At 46.9% G+C, this 22,731-nt stretch overlaps 1 pseudogene; it reads right to left on the bottom strand.

Moving 5' to 3' along the window:
* The window catches only part of LOC128567482 (beclin 1-associated autophagy-related key regulator-like), a 52,915-nt pseudogene extending 37,243 nt beyond the window's left edge, over nucleotides 1–15,672 (bottom strand).
* Nucleotides 15,673–22,731: the final 7,059 nt, after the last annotated feature.

The raw sequence follows: 22,731 nt of genomic DNA, 5'->3' as shown, positions 1-22,731 counted from the left end.
CCTAGGGAAAGTTTAAGCTAGAAGCGGAAGCTCTGGAAACTCTTTAAATCGCTTTGAGTGCTGCTTCCAAGGATCTAGTCTTACAGACCCTGCCGAGAGAAACAAGATAAGTAGGAAATTCTTATTTCTCTCTACTACGGAATTATGGACTATTTCACTTGGCATTTTTGCCCTCATCCATTTTTTTTTTTTGGCTTTTATATCAAAACTAAATAAATTAAAAAAGCTTATTCTGTGAACCATATAGACTGTGAGCTGCTTTGATCTTCTTCCTCCTTCCATCCATTGCAGACTTTAGCCATAGCCTGTGAGCATTAGAAAATAACTTGTCGCCCACTCAACTCCCTGTCTCATTCTTAAAGGAAAATATTTATGTTATGCCACAGAAAGGGTTTCCATGGCAGTGACGAATGTTAACACTGTTGCCTTAGCAACTGCTTGAGTCCATCTTGAATTATCTGAAATCCCCTTCAAAGACAAATAAGGAAAATCTGTCAAAAGTGCTATTCCACTGGTGGGAAGCCAGAAAGATGGCTTTCTGACCCCTAGTTTTCCCTCCAACGCCTTCCCTTCAGTCTCCCCAGCACATCTTCTGAACACTCTCTCAGGACTGTCAATGTTTGCTGCTCTTCCACGTGTGCCTGGCCTTGCCCTTTTCTTAGTGTTAGACGCTGATCCACCATGCAGACACTGCAAAGGGTTAAGGACTGGCGTGCAAAGCCATGCCAAAGACAACAGGAGGCAGAATAAACACACAGATCCTCCTTTTTATAGAGCCTTGGTGTTCTCCCTGGAGACAGGGTGCACGTTTTCTCTCTTTCAGCTCCAAAGCAGCTCTGAGAGGAGAGTTTTATAGGAAAGATCAGTCTTCCCCGAGGTACAGCTCTCAGTCATGACATGTTAGCAAGTTGCCTCTCAGGACACAGTTTCCTCATCTGTAAAACAAAGGAGCTTTGCAGAGGAGGATCCCTCTGGCTCTTACCTTCTAGGAATATTTGTGAATCAAGGACATATCATCCTCTCTCTCCCAGAGATGTCTCTTAGCACTCAGACATGACATTGGGACCAGAGAATTCTGGAGTGGAAAGGAACATGGCAACCCTTCATGAGGAAGAGCCTTTTCAACGAAACACACAGATGGACACATGTAAAAAAGTATCATCAACATCATTACTAGCACTGTAAGCTCTAACTCTAATTCAAAATCTTTTATTGGAAAAAGTTCTATAGCAAGATGATTAAGTCAATAAATGAGCCCTCTTTGGGAAGCAGCCACTTTTCTGCCAGAGAAAATATTTTCAATGCAATTCATGCCCAGCTCTAGAGTTTTCTTTGCCTCCTTCTTTATTGAAAAGCAGCTTGAAAAGCTAGAAATGCTGACTTGTTTTCTTCAATTCTTCCACACACTTCTTACTGACAGGGATAAAGCTGTTTCAAGAAAAGGAAAGCAGTTTAAAGCATTTTTATCATTTTACTAGTAGGCAAGAAAATCACTTTACTGGTTTGGTATGGAGACTAGGAGAAATATAAGAAGTCATGAGAGGAAAAAGAAAAAAGAAATGCAGATGTGACTTCAGAAGGAAGCTGAAATATCTCTACATCAAAGTGCTTCTTGGAAAATATAATGTCTGCAAAGGTCACTTTGATTCAGGCTTTTGACCCATGAGGCAAGATGGTGCAGGAGTTGAGGGAAGGCTTTGGAGTCATACAGAGCTAAGTTCATAGCCTGGCTCTGACAAACACCACCCTGTGACCAGGTCAGGTTACACGACCCCGCTAAGCCTCTGTTTGTACATCTGTAAAATGGGAGAAGCAATATCTACATTACAGGGCTGTGTGATGGTGAGTTCTATGTGTTAATTTGCCTGCTATAGTACCCACATTCTTAATCAAATACTAATCTAGGTGTTGCGTCAATGTATCTTATAGATGTATCTTAACATCTACAATCAGATGACTCTGTCAAGGAGGTTACCCTTAATAATGTGCATGGGCCTCATCCAAACAGTTGGAGGCCTTAACAGCAAAAACTGAGGTTTCCTTGAGTAGAAGACAGTCTGCCTGGAGATTGTTGCATGAGCTCCTGCCTGAGCTTCCAGCCCGCTAGCCTGCCCTAGGAATTTTGGACTTCTCGACCCCTACAATTACAGTAGCTAATTCCTTAAAAGAAATCTTCCTATCTCTCTATCTTTGATGCTGCTTCTCCCTATCTCAATGTATGTAATGTACATTTTATATTATTTATATTCTGTAGAGGCTATTTATCAACCAGTGTGGAAGTATATGAGGTGTTAACCACCAGTATGGCTGAACCTGTGACTATAGGACTTTAATTCACAGAGCCAACCATGAGTTAAGTAGTCCTTATGGATATGGAGCCTCATTATTGTGAGTGCGGGTTTGGGATCTTAATGGGTTAATGCTGGCACAGCCTTGAGAATCTTCCTTTGCTATGCACAAGGATCTCTAGAAGCCCTATTTTGGCAAGGCTTTTGATTTAGAGATGTGTGTGAGCTCCAGGGGATTGCAGTTTGTTATCACTTACTCCCAGGTACTTTGGACATGAGCCACGAAGCTCAGTGGACAGTGAGATCTTTATCTTGTCTACTAATTCAGGCTGGTGGTATTGTGGATCAACAGCAAGGTGGTGGAATACGATTTTCCAGGACTCATCTCACTGCAGAAACATCAATTAGAACAGCTACCAAGCACAAAAATACCTTTTAAAGAGCTAAGGAAACAAGATAAGAGATTATAGTACCTTGTTATAGCACAGAAATAAGAAAAGATGCATTAAAGAGGGTAGGAAAGAAAGTTTTACATTGTCTGCATCATTCCTCTCCAAAGCCTGGGCAGCACAGCACAGAGAGATACGCTCTAGGTGGGCTAAGTAGAAGAAGCAAAGATGAACTTTACCCTAGACTTTAACACTGAGTTGCCTCAGTAAGACTCAGCACTGGTCAGGAACCCATGGCCCCAAGACTTCAGGCTGGTACAATGACTGAGCCTCTAAGCCAATTGGGATACTGTAGCTCCACGCTCTAGGCTGGCATGGTAGAAAGTTTCCCGGCTGACCTCAGTGATCTAGAGCTTTGGACCTGGCGTAGCGCAGGCCTACTACCATAGACTCAGTCTATAGGCCCACCCCAGGCCCACGTCAGGCTAAAACCCACAGGCTTCAGGCCTTTTCCAGCACCAGGTTGGTCCCATAGCCCTAATCACCAGGTCACCACCCACAGACCCAGGCTCCAAGTCATCCCCCATCGCTCTAGGCACCAGGCCAGCGTCTGTGATCCCAGGCTCTAGACTGGCCTCCAGGACCCCTGGCTCCATGACTGCTCTATTAGCAGTCTAATAGAGTCTAATAGAGTCAGAGTCTAGGTCTGTTCCAGCATAGTCAGAGGCCAGGTCCACCCAATAGAGACCCTACTTCCAGGTTAGTCTCCATGGATTGAGGTTTCAGAACCATCCTTGAAGACATAGGCTCCAGACCAGTCCCCAGGGACCCAGGACCCAGGCTTACTCCAGGACCACCCCAGCACCAGACTTACCCATGTGGACTCAGGCTCAAGATACACCCTATACCAGGTCAGCCCCTGCATACCCAGGTGCCAGGCTACCCTCCCTAAGGACTCCAGCAGCAAGCCTACTCATGGGTTATGTCACATAGCCTCATGAGAATCTCTGGACAGGCTGACTTGCAAAGGGACTTCCCAGACAAAGCCCATCTGTAAAAAATGGAATCAGTTCTTACTTCTTTTTTTTGTTGTTGTTGTTTAGTTATTTAAAAAAATTTTTTTTGAGACAGTGTCTTATTTTGTTGCCCTCAGTAGAGTGGCATCAGAGCTCACAGCAACCTCAAACTCTTGGGCTCAAGAGATCCTCTTGCTCAGCCTCCCATGTATCTGGCATTATAGGTGCCCACCACAATGCCCAGCTATTTTTAGAGACAAGGTCTTGCTCTTGCTCAAACTGGTCTCCAACCTGTGAGCTCAGGCAATCCACCTGCCTTAGCCTCCCAGAGTACTAGGATTACATGCATGAGCCACCATGCCTGGCCCTTACTTCTTTAAATATGTAGGCACCAACACATAGGCACAAAGATCAAGAACAACCAGGGAAACATGATATTGCCAGAGGAACAAAATAAAGTACCAGTAATGGACCCTAAAAAACTGGAGACATATGAACTGCCTGACAAAGAATTGTAAATGATTGGGTTTTTGTTTGTCTGTTTGCTTTGGGTTTTTTTTTTTTTAGAGATGAGGTCTTGCTCTGGCTCAAGCTAGTCTCTAACCCATGAGCTCAGGCAATCCACCCACCTCAACCTCCCAAGTGCTAGGATTACCAGCATGATCCACCACGCCCAGCTTAAATAATTGTTAAGAAAGCTCAGTGAACTTTAAGAAAATACAGAGAAAATTTCAAAAAAATCAGGACAACAATAAATGACAAAATGAAAAAATTAACAGATTGAAATTACAGATATAGGCCAGTGTAGCTGAGATGTATGTAGGCCTGACCCACAATCTGAGTCTGGGATGAGAGCAGAATCCCTTATACTCTCACGAACTCTGTCCATGTTTCCATTCAGACAGTGGGAAGTACCTTAACGTCAAGTTTGAAATCAATGGCTAGAGGAAGGAGCAAAACAGAATTGCTTTCTTGACATTTTCCATTTTTGGATAGATGGTAAACCATCTTGTATACCTGAGTTATCTCTCTCTCTCATTTGAAAACAAGTTTTTAAAATTCAGATTACTTTCGGAATCTAAAGAATCTTTACCTTTAAGGTGGATAATTCAGAAAAAGCACAAAAGAATAAAGGAGAAAGTAAATATTAATGTATTGCATAGTCATAAAGCATATTGTGACATTGATCTGTTTATTAACTCTTCTCAGATCAGTCCTAGAACTAAGAATTCAGACCTAGTAAGGTTCAGTGGTTCAGTCTTAGGTAAAACCTAGTGTGAATCTTTACACATCAAGTTACCAAGTTACATTTTCCTGTGAACATCCACTAGCATCCTTTATGTGGCCAGGGTCTGTTCAAATCTTTGGAGTAATGCTACCTATTGCTGAAGGCAATATTTAATTTCTCTTGGAAAAATGTAGAACTGACTCAGGCCAGGTACCACAGCTTATACCTGTAATCCTAGTGCTCTGGGAGGCCGAGGTGAGGGTTGCTTGAGCTCAGGAGTCAAGACCAGCCTGAGCAGAAGTGAGATCCTGTCTCTGCTAAAAAATAGAAAAATTACCTGGTCATTGTAACACACACCTGTGTCTCAGCTACTTGGGAGGCTGAGGCAGGAGGATCGCTTGGGCCCAGGAGGTTGAGGTTGCAGTGAGCTCTGAAGACAATAACATCACTCCACTTTAACAAGGGCAATAAAGCAAGACTATGTCTCAAAAACAAAACAAAACAAAAATAATTTACTCAGTAGCCATATAAATCCATAAATTCTCTCCTAATTTTGCCTTCAACCATATCCTTTTAGGAAGGCACCTCTCCCTTCCCACAAGTGGCTGTACTAATTTTTTGTGCTTTTTCATATAACATGTCCCCCACCCCCCAAGTCAATGACTCTTTAAATCAGAATGGTTCTAGGATGTGTCTCTAAAGTTAATCCTGCGGAAGGCTGATTGCCTTTCTCCCTCCACACCTCTGACTGGCATCTCCCTCACACTTACACGGGAAGACCTTAGGACCTCTTCTTGCCACTTCTCTCTATCAGTTTTAGAAGCACATTTCAGGTCAACTGGTTCAGCACAAGTTAGTACAGGACCAAGTGACATGTGATAAGACAAGGTTAGAAGACATTGCTTTAAATAAGCTGTTCATGATCTCCTAGAACTTTTCTTTCCTTTATTCCTATGGCCCCTGAGTTACCAATGAAAATTAACTCCCACAAGCCCTAATTAAGCCTCCAAATGAATTTCTTTGACAATACAATAGACCTCTACTAAGCACCTACCATGTACCATGTTCTGTACAGGTGTGGTCCAGAACACCAGCTGATTGAGACAGTTTCCACCATCAGGGTGTCGTCGGACTCCAGAATGTGAGGGTGGGAAAGGGCAGAAGAGCACAGGAACTAACGTCTCCTTATGCTGGGGAGGAAAATGAGGTGCAGGATGAGGACGTGTCTTACTCCTTCAGGATTCCACAGTTAATGTCAGAACTGGACCTAGAATCCAGCTCTTGGATGCTTTGGCTAAGTCTTTGCCATTTCACTGTGAAGAATACTCAGGGCGAGGAAAACTGCAGGTTTTCAGGCAGGTGTCCTAAAGGAGTGAAATGAAATGAGCAGGGACTGTGTTGAATGGGAGAGCACAGACTCATCTAAGAGCAACCCCTGTGTCTCAACCTTGCATGTCTTATCCAGCCTATTTGTACTGTAACCAGAGAAAGGTTGAGAAAGTGAGACTGTGTCCAGTTCCTTAGCTCTGCTTGGTTAAACCCCTTAGTAACTGAAGTTTCCTTAACTTAATGGGCATAGAAATAGCCTGGGTAGATTTTAAACTGTGGATTTCTGAATTCTCCCTGCTGTGTCTGACCCTGAGGCCTGTGAAAGTCACTGAGGAGGGAACAGAGCTCCAGGCTAGTCCCTGAGAGACTTGAAATATGGAGCTTGCTGGGTGAACTAGCTGTATGAATTGGACAAACACCTTCAATTCTCCATGGCTTGTTATCTAAGGAGGTTGGATGGGATAACTCCAGTGGTCACTCCAGTTCTGACATCCCAGAGTTGCATCAGTTGACAAGCTCCATATTCTCGGCCTTTGCCTTGGCCAACCATACAGACACAGAGTGACCGGGGGCATTGGCCACACACCCACCTGCACCAGGTCCCCCAGACAATATTCTCGTGTGCAGATAAACCTGGAGGTGAGTCCCTAGCCCAGCTGGGACCCCTCATGCCAACTAATGCCTTTCCAACATGCATTTCCCTCCCAGCCACTCAAAACAGACTCTGCCCAAGGGGCTATCTGTCTAAATGGGAGGAGTTCTACAGACGCAGATGTTTTATTTCTTCTTTCTCCCATTGGCACGCCTTATTTCTGAGAATACTCACACCTGTATGGTGATCAGCTCAAATACAAAATACATGATCCGGGTGGCGCCTGTGGCTCAAAAGAGTAGGGCACCGGCCCCATATGCCGGAGGTGGTGGGTTCAAGCCCAGCCCTGGCCAAAAACTGAAAAAAACAAACAAACAAAAAAACCCACATGATCCTTCAAGGCATGAGAAGAGAAGAGCTTCTAGGGAACCAGCCCTGGGCCAGAGAGGTGGAGCATTCCTCCTGTCTTTCCCGTTTGAGCCTTGAGGCACCACAGACAGGCTACAGGGTCAGATGTGAATTACCAGAGGCCTACAATCCAACAGACTTAACTTCTCTGAGCCTCAGCATTTCCTCATCTGGAAAAACAAAATGGGAATAATGAACATCAGCTGTGGAATTGCAGTAAGAATTAAATCTGATTATATACTGGAAGTGCCAAAAAAAATTTATACACATAACAAATGTATCTGGGTATTATGTATATACTTGGAGCACCACTTGTAATTGCAGAAGTCAAATGTAAATTGTATTCATCTTTTGTTACTGGTATATATTATTACAATTTTAATTTGTTTTTTCCTTTCTTAAAATGTGCGTATACATTTTTGACACCTTCTGCACATGTGCAAGTGTCTGGCGTTTAGAAGGGGCTCAGAACCCTTGCCCTTCCCTCAGTACCTTCAGCTCTTTTTTGTGGCCACCCTGTGCTGGAGGAAGGTGTCTCTACCTAGTCTCCCCAGCCTCAGAAGTCATCGAGATAGCGTGGGGGAGGCAGGAGGAAGCCTTCCCTCTTCAGCATTATTGAAAAATATTCAAAGAAACATTTACACCAAAAGCAGCTCTAGAGAAACAAAGAGAAATGAACAAAGCAAATATAAATCCATAAAATGAAATGTAGATTACAGCTCCTACAAGAGCTTCTGATAAATTTCCCACAGTTCCCAGGGACAACAGGGCCAATTGGAGCTGGTAGCCTGCCCCAGATGAAAATTGAAGGCCTATTTCTCTAGCAGAGCCTGCTCTGCCCCTGGGCTGTTTTCTCAGTCCGGGAGGGTGGGAGGCACTGTGAATTGGAGACACAGAGAGCATTCTCCAACTCACCTGCCAGCTGCCCGGCTCCTCTGTGGCTTCAGCCCGATGGCCCCCACCACCACGTGCCCACCCTGCTGGCAGCCCCTATACACAATAAACCCACAGCACTGCCTGCGCAGAGCTGCAAAAGGCTGCACAAAGCCTGTCACGACTCCAAGCTCGGAGGAGAAGCGCTCCCACTCAGGTGGGTGTTGGACAAACAGCAGGAGGGAGAGGCTAAGGCTGCTGCCTTCTCTGTGTGGGCTGCCAGAGATGCCGAAGGACGGAGAACAAGAGCAGCGGGCCTGATCCTGGAAGCTGTAGCTCCCAGCCCTCCACCAAACTCAGAGTGTGAGGGGGCTCAGAGGGAGGGCCTTGCACAGCTACCACCTTAAGGGCTGGTCTGACCATAGGCATTGCCTGACGCTGGGACAGCCAAAGAGAGCCCTGACCCACAACTCACTAGGACTGATGAAGAGGGAGACCCTCAACTTCCAAAATCTTCCAGGCCAGACAAGCAGGAGTAGGGCCAGCATGGAGGCATGGTGGGGGCCAAGGGTGGCTGGGATCTGCTCAAGGATCTGGAAAACTTACCAGTGAGTGATTTAAGGAGTGGAGGGTGCTTAGCAGAGAGAGAGAGAGACCCTTCAGAGGCATTTGGGTCTATGTGTGTGAGGGTCCATCTGTGGAAGAGGAATTTGCCATAATTAGAAGATGCCTCAGGGCAGAGCCAGAGTCGGAGGGTAGAAGTCACAGAGAGAATTTCCATCGGTGGAACCAGCACTGCATTGAGGCCTTCAGAGAGATGATCTGCTTGGAATTTGAAAGAGCCATGCCCCAAGTGACATATGTGGTGGGCATCATACCAGTTATGGGGCCAACAAAGGGCCTAGTTCAATATTTTGAGTCAGCAAGTGATATGCGTGAGTGTGGGGTTTCCAGTCAGAATTTGAGAACCATCGTCTCCGTGAGTTAGCATACAGACTCCTCCTCCGTGAATGTCACCAACTCTACATTACCAGAGGCTGTCCCAAATGGCTCTAGCTCAGCTTTTAGGTATGTTTATGGTCAATGCCTGATAACCTGGTACTCTGCCTGGGCTCTCCCTGAGCCTAGGAACATGGTACTGGGTCATAAGAAGTGCAGTCCTGCCCAGGTTGACGGGGGCACAGGCTGACTGCCAGAGGATGGCATGGTAGGTCCTAACACCAGCAGGCAGGCCTTCCTGATGGGACATCCTTCTTGAGTTAGGCCCTGGCCTAGGGGTCCATTTGCTCATCCAGCTCACTCCCATCCTTTCTGGGTACACAGTTTATGGTGCCCTTCCTATGGATTATTAGGGAGACCTAATTATCCATAGATAGAAGGAGTCCCACAAAGGTACCACTCCAGATGTCTGCTACTGTCCATTCTCTGTGGATGATCATTGCTTTTTCTTGGCTCTTGGCTGAAGCTTGCCCTTTTATCCTCTAGAAAGTTGGCCCTGAACTCAACCCTGCAGAACTGTCGTATCTCTCCACAATCCCAAACAAAGAACATTTCTTATCAGGTTATATTTGAGACCAGACATAGGGAGAAAGAAGCTATTCCTACATCAGAAACAACATTTACTAGGGAGAACTAAATATTTATTGCACTCAGAGCTCTATGTGCCTGCTTCATTTATCCCTCAGAGCAACGCTTTTAATGGGATACATTCCCCTAGCACTTTCCATCAAGCAAACAAGATATGAACCTTCCATTTTTTTTGGTAAGAAATCTCAACTTATTGGCACCCTCGCTTTGCTACCTTGGAAGTTATCATCTACCTTCCCTAGGAGGGGGTGAAACATCTTCTGAGGGGTGGGCAATCTGCATCCTCAAGGCCACATGTGGCCCTCCAGATCCCCAGTGCAGGCCCTTGACTGGATCCAAACTTCACAGAGCAAATTTCTTTTTGAACGGATTTGTTCTATAAAATTTGGATTCATTACAAAGGTTGCACTTAAGGGGTTGCCCTCAAGGATCCAGAAGGCCACATGTGGCCCCAAGGACTCAGGTTCCCCATCCACCAACTCTTTGTGCCTTCAGAGATGGAGGATCCTGGTTTTTCCTTGTCTTACTTTTTAATTAATAATTATTTGAGCTCCAGTTTTTATGGATGAAGTGGATTTTTTGTATGTTCACTTTGACTATTCAGCATTCTTTTCTTATCTAAAAACACTCTCATTTCCTTTTGTGGATCTACCCCCTACTGTCTGCAGCCTGCTGTGTGATATTTCAGTGTGTCCTGCCCCCAGCTGTGGCAGCTGAGAAGTTGCTGGAGGCCACCTTCACCAGATTTGGCCTCTGTCATCCCAGGACAGACAAGCGGGCATGTGACCTAAGACTCTCCCCTGGAATTCTGAATGTTGGGCAGGTAACACAAATGTGACAAAATGGGAGAAGCAGCATCCTGACTGTCCAGTATAACTTGTCCTGCTTCCAAGCTGTCTTCCAGACCTTGTCACTTCCATGAGCTCTCTGATAACATCCCAATGAATTTCCTATTTTGCATAGATCATGTTTTAGGATTTGGCCAAAACCAAGGGTAACCTTCCCTGGCATTATTTTGATTCTTTTTTTTTTTTTTTTTTAGAGACAGACTCTCACTTTGTTGCCCTCGGTAGACTGCCGTGGCGTCATAGCTCACAGCAACCTCCAGCTCTTGGGCTTAGGTGATTCTCTTGCCTCAGCTCCCGAGTAGCTGGGACTATAAGTGCCCACCACAACGCCCGGCTATTTTTTGTTGCAGTTTGACCAAGGCCGGGTTTGAACCCACCACCCTCAGTGTATGGGACCGGCGCCCTACCCATTGAGCCACAGGTGCCACCCTCACATTATTTTGATTGTTTATAAATAAGCAACAAGATGGAAGAATCAAGTCACCAAGAAATCAAAAGTCAAAGGACTTTCATGCTGCCTTCTTTATTCTCCCTTAGTGCATTGCTGCTTAGTGATGGGCTGAGAGAACTGCTTCCATATATCACACTTGAGTAATACTAGGGAACCACATCAGACAGATGGCTATCCATCCTCATTATTCCCATGAATAGCACTTTCATATAGATGGGCCTGAGCACATCTCTGGTGCAGCCTTGAGGTGAGAAGATTCCTTACTCCAGATCCCAGTGAACCACAACTCTGTTCCATGCTGTGAATCAGTGTTCTGCTCTCATTCAGCCCCATTTATAAGGACACCCTTATAGAGCCCCAGGTCACGTGAAAGACCAGAAATGGGATGGACATCAGGATGGGTATAAAAGCTCTTGTGCCAGGCTTGGGAGCTGAACTGAGCCCTCTGAAGAAGGAAGAGCTGAGCCAGTGGGACTGTGAGTCCAGGACTCATAGCTGAGTTCATAAGCACAGGTTGTAGCCACCTTCTGGGGATTCAGCACGCTTGCCGGAAAGTAGCCTGACATTAAATGGCTCAAGAGTTTCAGTGGGGTGATGTAACTCCCAATAAGCTCATTTGATCTGGAAATTCATTCCTAGAATATTGTCGCTAGCTCTGTGCTCCCCACTGGGGCACCTCAACACCAGAAGATAGAGGAAAATGAAAACCAGAAAAAGAGAATATTTGAGGAGAGTAGAAGAGTCAAGTGGGCAGCTAGCTAAAGCATTGCCACCCCTGAGTGGGACTGGAATCTCTCTACATCAGGGGACAAGACTGAAACCGATGGCAAGAAGTTCTAGGGCAGCAGATCTGGATCAGAATAAGGAAAATCTTTTAAATAAATCAGTGCATCAGTGAAGTGGGCTACCTTTGAGAGGCTGATAGGATAGCGGGCAAGAGCCCGGCCTTAAAAGGCAGCTTCTAGGATCAGGTCCCAGCTCTATCGCTTAATAGTTGTGTGACCTTGCTAAGTTCCTCACTTCTTTTTTTTTTTTTTAGACAGAGTCTCACTATGTCGCCTTCAGTAGAGTGCTGTGGCATTACAGCTCCCAGCAACTTCAAACTCTTGGGCTTAAGCGGTTCTCTTGCCTGAGCCTCCCATGAAGCTGGGACTATAGGCACCTGTCACAATGCCCAGCCATTTCTCTGTTGTAGCTGTCATTGTTCTAGCAGGCCCAGGCCAAGTTCAAACCTGCCAGCCCCGGTGTATGTGGCCGGCTCTAACCACTGAGCGACGAGCACTGAGCCTTTGCCCTCACTTCTAAAGAAAAGGAAATAGTAGTACCTACCTACCACTAAATGAGTTAGTGTTTGTAAAGGGCATTCAGTGACGCTTAATATATACATGATCTCACCGCATAAGCGAGTGTCTGTGGAGTGGTGAGCACCTCATGGCTGGAACGGGCTGAACGGAGGCTGCAAGACAGTGTGAGAGATCCTACAGGCCATTCCTGCACTGGGTGGGACATGAGACTACGGTACAGAGAAGCGAGCCTGGGCCTTGGGGGAAGACAGTTCTGCCTTCACATCACACAGCTACCACTGCCGACTCTGGGCAAACCGCTAAGTCTCTGGGTCTCAGTTTTCACGTCGATAAAGGAGGCTGATCCTTATGCTCCATAACACTGTCACAAGGATGAACTAAGTGTGTTCATGTGTCTGTTACAGTATTTGCACTAGTTTTATATTTCTAAAATCTCAAAATATAATAATAATAAAAGGCACTTACAGAAGGGTCATCAGCTGGGGCGGGTTGCTGATTTTCTTTTCTCCTCCCCGGGTGCCCTGTGGCTCCCCAGACACCGCAGCTTGTCCCCAGCAGCCTTCTGGTTGGTCTCTTTGTCCTTTTACAGCGAGTTCCCAGTCCTTCCAGGCTGCTTTGTGTGACTCACCCTTCTTTGCAATTAACTGTGATGTTCTGCTGGAGGCTTCCATTATAAATGAGGAGAAAGCACTTTGGCCCAAACAGGGTCAGGCAGGCTGGCTTATTTTACCTCATGATGGACTGCTAAAGAGACAGATGATAGGCCCTGGGCAGGTCATGGCTGGCCTGCTTCCCTCCCCCTTGCCCAGTTTTGTCCCCTGGCCTGGGTTCCCACAGCACTTTCAGTCCCGAGGGCCAGGGTTGCACTCTGACACACTTGTGTGTACCTGGCTGGCCGGCAGGAGCCAGGAAGCTGGGCTGGTGAGGAGACAAAAGGCTGTTTCTTCTCTTAGAGTTTGTCTTCCACTTAATTCAGAAGGTTTTAATTGAACCACTACCATGTGCCAGGCACACTAGGGGATCAGATGTGGATTAAAGCAATCCGCACACCCTAGAAGCTTAGAGTTCAACAGATGAAGGCAAATCCATGACTAGCCCTAAGCCTCTGCTGTGGCACTGAGCAGTCACCATGGAAGCAGAGAGAAGAAAGAGACTTTCCTACCAAGGGGCCCTAGAAGGGCTTAACACAGCCACCATTTGTTGAGCACCTACTGTGCGGTGGATACTCTCCTTCTCTCACTGAATCTACACAACCCTTTGAGGAATGGGATTATCACCCCTATTTTACAGATACTGAAAATGAGGTTCTGAAAGGATAAATAGTGTGCCCCCAGTCAGGGGAAGAACCAGGACAAAATTCTCATTCTAAAACATTTCATTTTCCCGAGAGGCCAGGCTGTCTGCTTCTTAAAGAAGGCTGAATTTGTCCTGGGCCTCAAATGAGGCTGATAATTTGTCAGGCAGCTCTAGGAGAAGGACGTTCCTCCTGCTTCTGCTTCTGGATAGGTACAAACCACTTGCTCTACGACACAATTAATGTTCTCCTGTCTTCCCACAGGGGGCTGATGGAGCCTGACAGCAGGCTAGGAGGGGCCATTCATTCTAGTTCCTTGCTCCAGCTTCCACCTGTGATTCAGCCCTAAATAAATAACACACCGTCAATCCAAATAGTGCCATCTACCCATTGGAACCAACAACCCCCATTGATTTAGCACCTGCTGGGAGCCAATACTGGTTACACTCCATTAATAATCCATTCAACCCTCCTACTAGCCAAGCACAAATACATTCTTTATGTCACCTCAGGGCAAGTTTGTTCTCAGCCATAGAATTTTAGACTATCAGTGCAGGAAGATAGTGGAGCCCTCAAAGATAATTGAGTTCAAGCATCTCTTCTTACAGAACCCACACTGAGGTCAAAGAAGGGAAGGGGCTGGCCTGGGGGCTTCAAGAAAGGATGTCAGAGGAGACCCTGTCTTCTCTGAGCTCCACATCTGTTGAGAGGAGCAGAAGGGAGATTTACCGAGCACATCTGCAGGTGTTTGTCCTGGGCACTGTGCTGTCTCAGTTCATCCTCACCACCAGCTTCACTTCATCCCAATCAGAGGGCCCTGCACACCATTTTCAGCTGAGAAGCCTGATGATCTGCAGTGTTAGAAGGTGCCCAAGGTCACATGAGAAGTGTAGCCAAGCTGGGAGCACATACCTGCAGTCTCCAAGGTACCTGCAGAGAATGGGAAGAGGCAGGTGTTTTTACCCCATCCCTTTTCAGGCTTGCAACATGGAGTTGGGTTTGGAATGGGCTCAGGGGTTCCAGGACCCAGTTTCTCCAGCCTGGAGGGGCCCAGCACTGGGCTTTTTCAGAGATGTGCACTGCCTGAAGTAATGACCAGCCCCAGGCAAGCGGGAAGTGACAGGCAGAGGGCCGTGGAAAGTATACTTACATTTCTTGTTTTGTTCCTACATGACTCACGCAACCCACAGAACAAAATTAATGTCTTCTCCAGCACCCACAAATTGTATTTCTTTCTTTAAAAAAAAATCACATACAATCAGCCTACAAAGGGCCCTGGTCTATTCTGGGGACATGGAGCCATCCTGTGGCCACTTCTACTGGACCGACTAGACACTGCAATCAGGCCCCCAGAATGGGGATGCTGCCCTGAGGCTCTGAGTCTGCGCTCTGCTCTGGCCAGACCCTCAGCTCCTGCCAGTGACATTTCATCACCACCAGCCCCCCGCACCCCCGTCTCCTCTGAACTGATGTTCTAAGGGCTCTGGAAGCCTCCATTACCATTCCCTCCACACAGCCCCTCTGCCCTTCAGATGGCCAATTTATACACCTCTGCCCACTTCAGCTCCAGGGGCTCCCCTCTAGGAGCCTCCCTCACCCCCTCCCAGAGCCCAGGGAGCACTGGCCTCTCTGCGCTCTGTCCCTCATTATCCCCATTTACATATGCATCTCTCAGAATGATAAATACCAGCTGCTATTTATATAGTCGTGCGGCACGCGCACGCACGGACTTCTTTAATCTCACAATCTGTGAGACAGGTGTCATCACTGTCTCCATTTTACAGATGGGGAACCAAGACAGAGAGAGGTTAAGTAACATGCTTGAGATCACTCTGTTAGGAAGAAGTGGTAGAGCCAGACTCTTGAGTTCTCTCTGGCCCCAAACCCTCATGCCACATGGCCGTCCCAGCCCCAGGCACCCCTCATTTCGTGGTGACTTCTCAGCTTCATCCTCTACTCTGCAGCCTAGTGGGGAGGGGGCTTGTGTCCTGCTCCTGCAGACATCACTGTGCTTGTGCTCTCGTGGGCAGCGGGAGCTCAGGACGCGTTTGCGGAATGAACGCATCCCCGCGTGATGCCCATGTATATAGCAGCCACTTTGTGTGGCTCACACGCATCTTCATGGGTCTTATTGTTCCATCTCCTCCATCCCTGTCATGTGTCTGGGCCTGTTCTCAGTGCTGAGGATGAAACCCCATCTGCCCTGCTTCCACCCTGGCCCTGCCTCTGGGTGGGGCTTACTGTTTCCCGCTGTGGGGCTCAGGGGTGTCATGTGGCCAGACAGGCATGTGCTCATTCCTAGTATAATGTCACTTTGCCTTTCAAAGGCACTAGGTGTGTATCCGCACACTGAACACAGGATGTTTGGGCGCGAGCCTCTACTGCACACCAGGCACTGTTCTAGGAGCTGCAAACCCAGAGGACAGGCATGAGTCCCCAGCATCATGGCAACCACATTCTGGCGAGGGGGACAGACAACAGCGGGCGACTGAGCATGGAATGGGAAGCTGGGAGTTGCTCAGCAGCATGGGGAAGAAAGCAGGACAGAGGTACAGAGTGCTGGGTGGGCAGGAAGGTTGTCCCTGCAGCAAAGACATGATGAGTGAGGGCGAGGAAGAGAGTGACATCTGGGGAAGAGCATTCTAGGCAGAGGGGGCAGCACGTGCCGTGCTCTGCAGTGGACTCGAGTGTGGGCAGACTGACACAGACACCAAGTGAGCGAGGGCCATGGTGGCAGGAGGTCCTGCACATCCTCAGGGGCACAGGGAGGATTTGGGGTTTTATTCCAGCCGCATTGGAAAGGGGCTTGTGTAAGAGGCTGGCACAATCTGAGCCAGGTTCTGAAATCTCAGAAATGTGAGTCCGTGTGTGATGGCCCCTTGGTTCCTGAGATCAACAGTGATGTTCTGCTGATGTTTTACAGGTAGCCCTTTCTGTGGGCACTGTCACTCCTCAACAGTAAAGGACACAACGAAATAAAGATTGTGGGGCTGGTGATGAGAGCTGTGATGGGGTAGTGGCGGGGGCTGTGGAAGCACAGAGTGGTGACTTCTGGAGGACGCAGCATCCACACGGGTCCTGAAGGATTAGGCCAGCCAGGAGACGGGTGTTCTAGGCAGGGGAAAGCATGTGAACAGGGAACCCATGAAGCTACTGTGACACTGGCCTTGCCTGTGCCCTTGCAGTCCTCACCCAGCACCCACCATGCCAACTCCAGTGCCAGCCAGACCGGCAGGTCCTCCTCTGCTGCTAACTTCGCCATAGAAATTTGCTACCACTGGTTCCAACACAAATTCACACTCTAATCCCAGCTGGACCTGTGGCCACTCGGTATTCCTGCTTGCCTTGCTAATTAACTGCCTGCCACATTCCTGACAGCTATTTCCTTTCTGCCTACCGCACTCACTGAGGGTGACCTGACCTCGCAGTGTAACGACTGCTTCCATCTCCTCCTCTTCCAATCTCCACCTCAAAGAGTGTTTGCATCTTCAGCCTCATCTCTTTCAAACAGTCTCAGAAAATGATGTAATTTATTCTCTTGATTAAGATTAACCCTTTGGGAAAAATTCAACATTTACCTTGCCTTGCTTGGACTGAATTGTAGGCTAACCCGATAGCCCAGATTGATAAGGGGAAGTTCCCTTTTTATACAAGAATTCCGGCTAAAAAATGTGAATCTAATGCAGAATTAGAGACTCTTTTGTAGTCCCATTTGGTTTGGTGGAAGTCATCAGCAGAGGAAACCATCAGATGGTATGCTAATGGGAACTTCACATGGAGAGAGAAGGCTGCCATGACCGTTGAGAATGGGAGAAGGGTGACTGACCTCTTGCTGAGATGGCTTTGTGGTAGGTGACACTGTGCCTGCACATTGGAACTGCCTGGGGAGCATGGACAACTGATGCTGATATCTGGGATCCCTCCCCACTGATTCTGATTTAAGAGGTCTAGGGGTGCAGTCAGGGTGCAGAGACATTTAAAAAGGGCCTTGAGGTGATGCTAATGAGAAGCCAAGTTTGAGAAGACGGCCATGTGATGCACACAGCACCAGTATGAGCTGTACTCGCCCTACAAATGCTGATTCTACTCAAGCCTTTCACATTAATGTCAAGCCAAAAACATGTCAAGGGACAGAGAATCGAGTGAAGTGACACCACAAGGAGGCAACCGGACAAATCCAGAATGGGAGTCATCCTGCCTAATAATCCAGTGGCTTTTAAAAGAGAAGGGGAGACTGTTCTAGATTAAGATATCTAAAGGCACAAGAAGCCAATGCAGGACTTTGGATTTTGAATTGAATGAATCATTTTGTACACAACTGGGCAAACTTGATTATGAACTGGCTATCAGCTGCTACCCAAGAGTTAATGATGATTTTTAGATGTGTAATGACATTGCAGTTATGTAAGAAATGTTTTTAAAAACCATGATTTTTTAATGTAAAAGAGAAAAATGATAGGAGGGCTAGGATTTGTGTTAAAACATTTCAGCAATGACAAAAAAGAAAAGATGAAGCAAGTGTGATAAAATTTTACAAATTATCAAATCCGGGTGATGGGTATATGGATGTTCATTATATGAGTCTCTCTAATTCTATAAATGTTTGAAATTTTTATAATAAAGTAAAAAAATGAACCTCTGCATTTCTAGCAGATTTTATTCTTTGTATGATGCCATCTGTCCCCTTGTTCCAGCAGCAGCACCACCCATTGAATGAGATCAGGAACTGCTCTGAGTGCTGTGATGCCCACTGCAGCCCAGGAGGGTAGGTGTCAGCCTCGCTGTACAGGTACAGAAACTGAAGTTCAAAGAGAGTAAGTCACTTGCTCAAGGTCTCATAGCTAGTAAGGGGCAATCAGCTTTAGAAGACAGATGTAAAAGCCTCTGGTCTTAATCCCCATGCTCTGCTATTGTCTCCCCTCTCTCCCCTTAGTTCATGTTCTTTCCTTCTGCATCATCTCCTTCCTCTTCACCCTGAAAGAATACTCTCCTTCGGGCAGCGCCTGTGGCTCAGTGAGTAGGGCGTCAGCCCCATATACAGAGGGTCGTGGGTTCAAACCCAGCCTCCGGTCAAACTGCAACAAAAAATAGCTAGGCGTTTAGGCGGTCACCCGTAGTCCCAGCTACTTGGGAGGCTGAGGCCAGAGAATCACGTAAGCCCAAGAGCTGGAGGTTGCTGTGAGCTGTGATGCCGTGACAGTCTACCAAGGGTGACAAAGTGAGACAGAGTATTTTTTCTCTCTAAAAAACAAGAGAATACTCTCCTTCAACACCTCCATAGCACAGTCATTCTTTTCGTCTTCTCTTCCATCCCCCACACTGCTGGAAAGAGTCATCTACGCTTACCTGCCTACCCATCCTCACACCATCCATGCATTTCTTAGGCTTTTGTACTCTGTCTTCTGCTACCCCTGGGTCACAAAAGACCTCATGAAACGTGGAGGATGTTCACAGCCTTGTTTCACCTCCCTGCAGCACACGACCCACTCGCTTCTTCTCCCTTCTTAGAGTCATCTCTCCTGTTGACCTGTCAAAGACAAGATTCTCTTGGTAACTACTACTGTCAACTACTTTGTGTCTGCTCGCTCCTTCTACAGACCTAGCTTCTACATGTATTAGCTTTCCCCGTGTACTAACTAGTATGACCTTCCTTATCTAAAAAAGACTTCTCAAACTGGGGCACTAAGACTGCATCATCATCACCTGGGGTAGATATTAAAAGTACAGATCCCAGCCCCACCCCAGACCTGTTGAATCAGACTCTCAAAATCAGGGATCTGAGTTTTTAATTAGTTCTCCAGGATATTCATATGTCCCTGGAGTCCCTGGAGTCATCCTGCCACCTCTGGATGCTGCATATTCACCATACCCTTCAGGCTTCTCTCCTGATGACCCCACCCTCCTGCCAGTCACCAAGTCCTGAAGTCCCAGGGTCATGCTCCACTTCATCCTCGTCCTCATTTCCCATGTGTAACCAATGGCTTCATCCTGTTAGGTTTATTTCTGACCTCTTCCTTGCACCCATCTTCTCCCCTGTCCCGCTCAGCCCTGCCGTCCCTCTGTGGTGCTTACCTAGCTTGTTATATTAATTTTGGAGAGGTCCATTTGTCCCCACATGCCCCCATCTACCAAACAAAGCACTGATCAAATTATGACAATTTCCCAGCCCTGCAACAGGTAGTGTTTCCCTATTGCCGAGAGAAGAAAAGCCACATTCCTTTATGGCCTGACCTCCACTTGACTGTCCAGTCTCATCTTCCATTTGGATGTAAAGTGCTCAAAACTAAAACTGCTCCACACATATCAGCACTTTGTTCCTGATGCCTCTTCTGCTTTCTTGCTCCCACTTGGGATGTGGAAATCCTAACCATTGGGGCATCTGTCTAGAGAGCCCAGAGAGCCCCATGAGAGGCTCATGTCTCCTGGTCATCACGACCTCAGGGAATCCTCCCTCCCTTCAGAATCTGACTTGACCAACAGAATGCAGTGGAAGTGATACTGCACAACCCCTTAGAGCAGATCATAAAAGTCTAGCAGTTCCCCCCTTGGCTTCTTAGAATGCATGCTCTGAGGTAAGTCAGGTACCCTGCAAGAAGTTCAACCACCCTGAATTTGGCATATGAGGAAGCCTAGTTGGCCAAGTGGACAGGTCAGGTAGGCAAGCCATTGTACCAACCCAAACTGTTTCAGCCATCCCAGAAGAGGTGCCAGACGCGTGAGTGCCCAACCCGACTGAGCCTTTAATAACTCCAGCTCCACCTGACTCCAACTCCAAGAGAGAACCCGAGTGGGAACCACCAATCATCCCATGGAGCTAGGAGAGAGTATAATGCATTGTTGTGTGAAGCCACCAAGTTTCGAAGTGGTCTGTTACACAAAAGTAGATTTCTGGATCAGCTTCTTTCTAAGCACAGGTTAAATACGCTCTCCACTGGGAAGACATCCCCGAGCCCTTGGGTGCAATGAATTTCCTTCATTTGAATTTCCATGTACTTCCACAGCTCTTGGTGCCTGTCAAAGAGATGTGTTGGTCTGACTCACAACATGGTTCAGAAGGGCAGGATTTGGGCCTTGCTCATCTGTGCAGCTCTGGTGCCAATCACTGTACACAGCTCGGAGAAGACGCTCAGACAACTTTTGCTAAATCTAACTGATTTCCTTTCCCTTCTACAGACCCCTAAGGCAGACAGGCAGCCTCAAGAAGACCCAGACAGAGAGAATTAAGGAAATCTAAGAGCACATAATATTGACTAGTGAGGTTGAATGTGCCAAGTGAGTCTTGGCAAAGCTTTTCAACTAAGAGGAAAAGAAAAGTTTTGAGCCAATTTTAAAAAGCTGAACTGAAGAGAGAGGGAGGAAGCTAGAGGTGACTGTCACTCCTTGCTCACAGACTGCTGTTTGTGGGCCTGGTGCCAAGAGCACACTTCCCCAACCCCCAGATGGCTCCTGCAGGGTCTGTGGAGGGGACTCTAGTCTGTGAGGGTGGAGATGGGTGTCCGCCACAGTGGCTGAGGTGGATGCTACAAACCCTTAGTTCACCAGATACTACCTACCAGGTCTTTGAATTATTGTTGCACCTCAGAATCAGAAAGCCACCACAAGTCCCTCTTACAGGCCAGGAATAAATCTTCCATGTCACCATCTTCCCTTTCAAAACATACTCCCACACTTCCCTCCGATCACCTTCCCTTCTCATTAAACAACCTTTGATTATTCTTAACCATATTCTGCCAAATAATGTTAAGTTTGTTTTGTGCAAATTGTAGCTATCACACGATACAGGTGACAAAAGCCTGTACTCTGTTATAGGATGGGGTTCTAATTAATTTGCCTTTACCCTTGGTGTGACATGCAGTGAGGATCTTTCTAAGGAGCTGACCTGTTGGATAAGTAGTTCTCCATCCTGGATTCACATTAGGATCCTGGAAAGCTTTTAAAAATAGATCTATGTCTGGGCCTCATCCCCACATAATTAAATCAGAATCTCTGAGCATAAGGTCTAGACAACAATATTTTTAAAAAGCTCCCACGGTGATTTTAATGTGTGCCAGTGATGAGAACCATTGTCCTGCAGAACATAAACACTGGTGATGTCTGGAGTTCCAGGCAAGCCCAAGCAGTTTTCTGCTTTGCCCTGTTTCTCATTTTAGCTTCAAATTATCTTTTTGGAAAATATGATCTGGCCTGATAGGACAGGAGGGACAGCAGACAGACAGGAAACTATTGCCAAGAAAGTCTTAACTAAAATCAGACCCAGTCGTATTACATGAACAATTCTGTTCCATTAAACATCAATTTACTGTAAAACAATGACATAGTGTTTTGTGACAACTCTGAAGTCTGCAGCATAAGAAATTATCATGCTATTACATAGAAACATTTTCCTCTCCTCTATGATTGCAGCTGCATAAAAATATACATTTTTAAAGCCTGAAAAGGAAAGAACAAAATGATCCTAATTGAGTACTACATGATTTTCTTTCCTTTCAAAACTCCTTTTGTGTTGGTCATCATACTTTTAAAACTTAAAAAAAGAAAATAGCAAAGTTGTGTGAATACTTGGATTTAGAGAGAGACTGACTTTAACGCTGACCAGGAGGAAGACAGGTTAGCCCACCCTTTCCCCCTCTCTGGGCCTCGGTTTCCTGATCTATGGGTTGCACCAGAAGAGCTGCAAGAAGCGCGCCACACTCTGATTGCAGGCTCCGGTGATGCTGCTTCTATAAGACAAATTAAACAAATGCTACTCAATATGCTTCTCTCGGTGATGAATTGGGGCCAACCGAGCTCAGAGACAAGCTGTCTCACCTCCTCACCTCTCGAGCACACCCGGCCCACAACTCCACCCTTGCCTCTGCCTACGTGGCGCCTTCCCCTTGCCAACTTCCCTCTGTGGTCCCCCTTCGCCTACTCACAACTGCAGGCCTCCTTCCGGACCGCCCCTACATGATGAGCAGTTTGCCAGTTAATATACATCAAGCTGCCACCTTCGAATAGCTCAGAAAGCCCCATCTGTTCGCAGAAGCATCCCAGCTAGAACGACCACCCACAGCCACCAGCAACGCACAGGTTATCCCAAGAGGGTCCCTCCCCCAGTGCTAGGCAGAAGAGGCTCCTGACTCTG

This window comes from Nycticebus coucang, chromosome 16 (assembly GCF_027406575.1).
Source record: "Nycticebus coucang isolate mNycCou1 chromosome 16, mNycCou1.pri, whole genome shotgun sequence".
Lineage (NCBI taxonomy): Eukaryota > Metazoa > Chordata > Mammalia > Primates > Lorisidae > Nycticebus > Nycticebus coucang.
The sequence above is the reverse complement of the archived record's forward strand: the minus strand, read 5'-3'. Positions and strand labels throughout refer to the sequence as shown.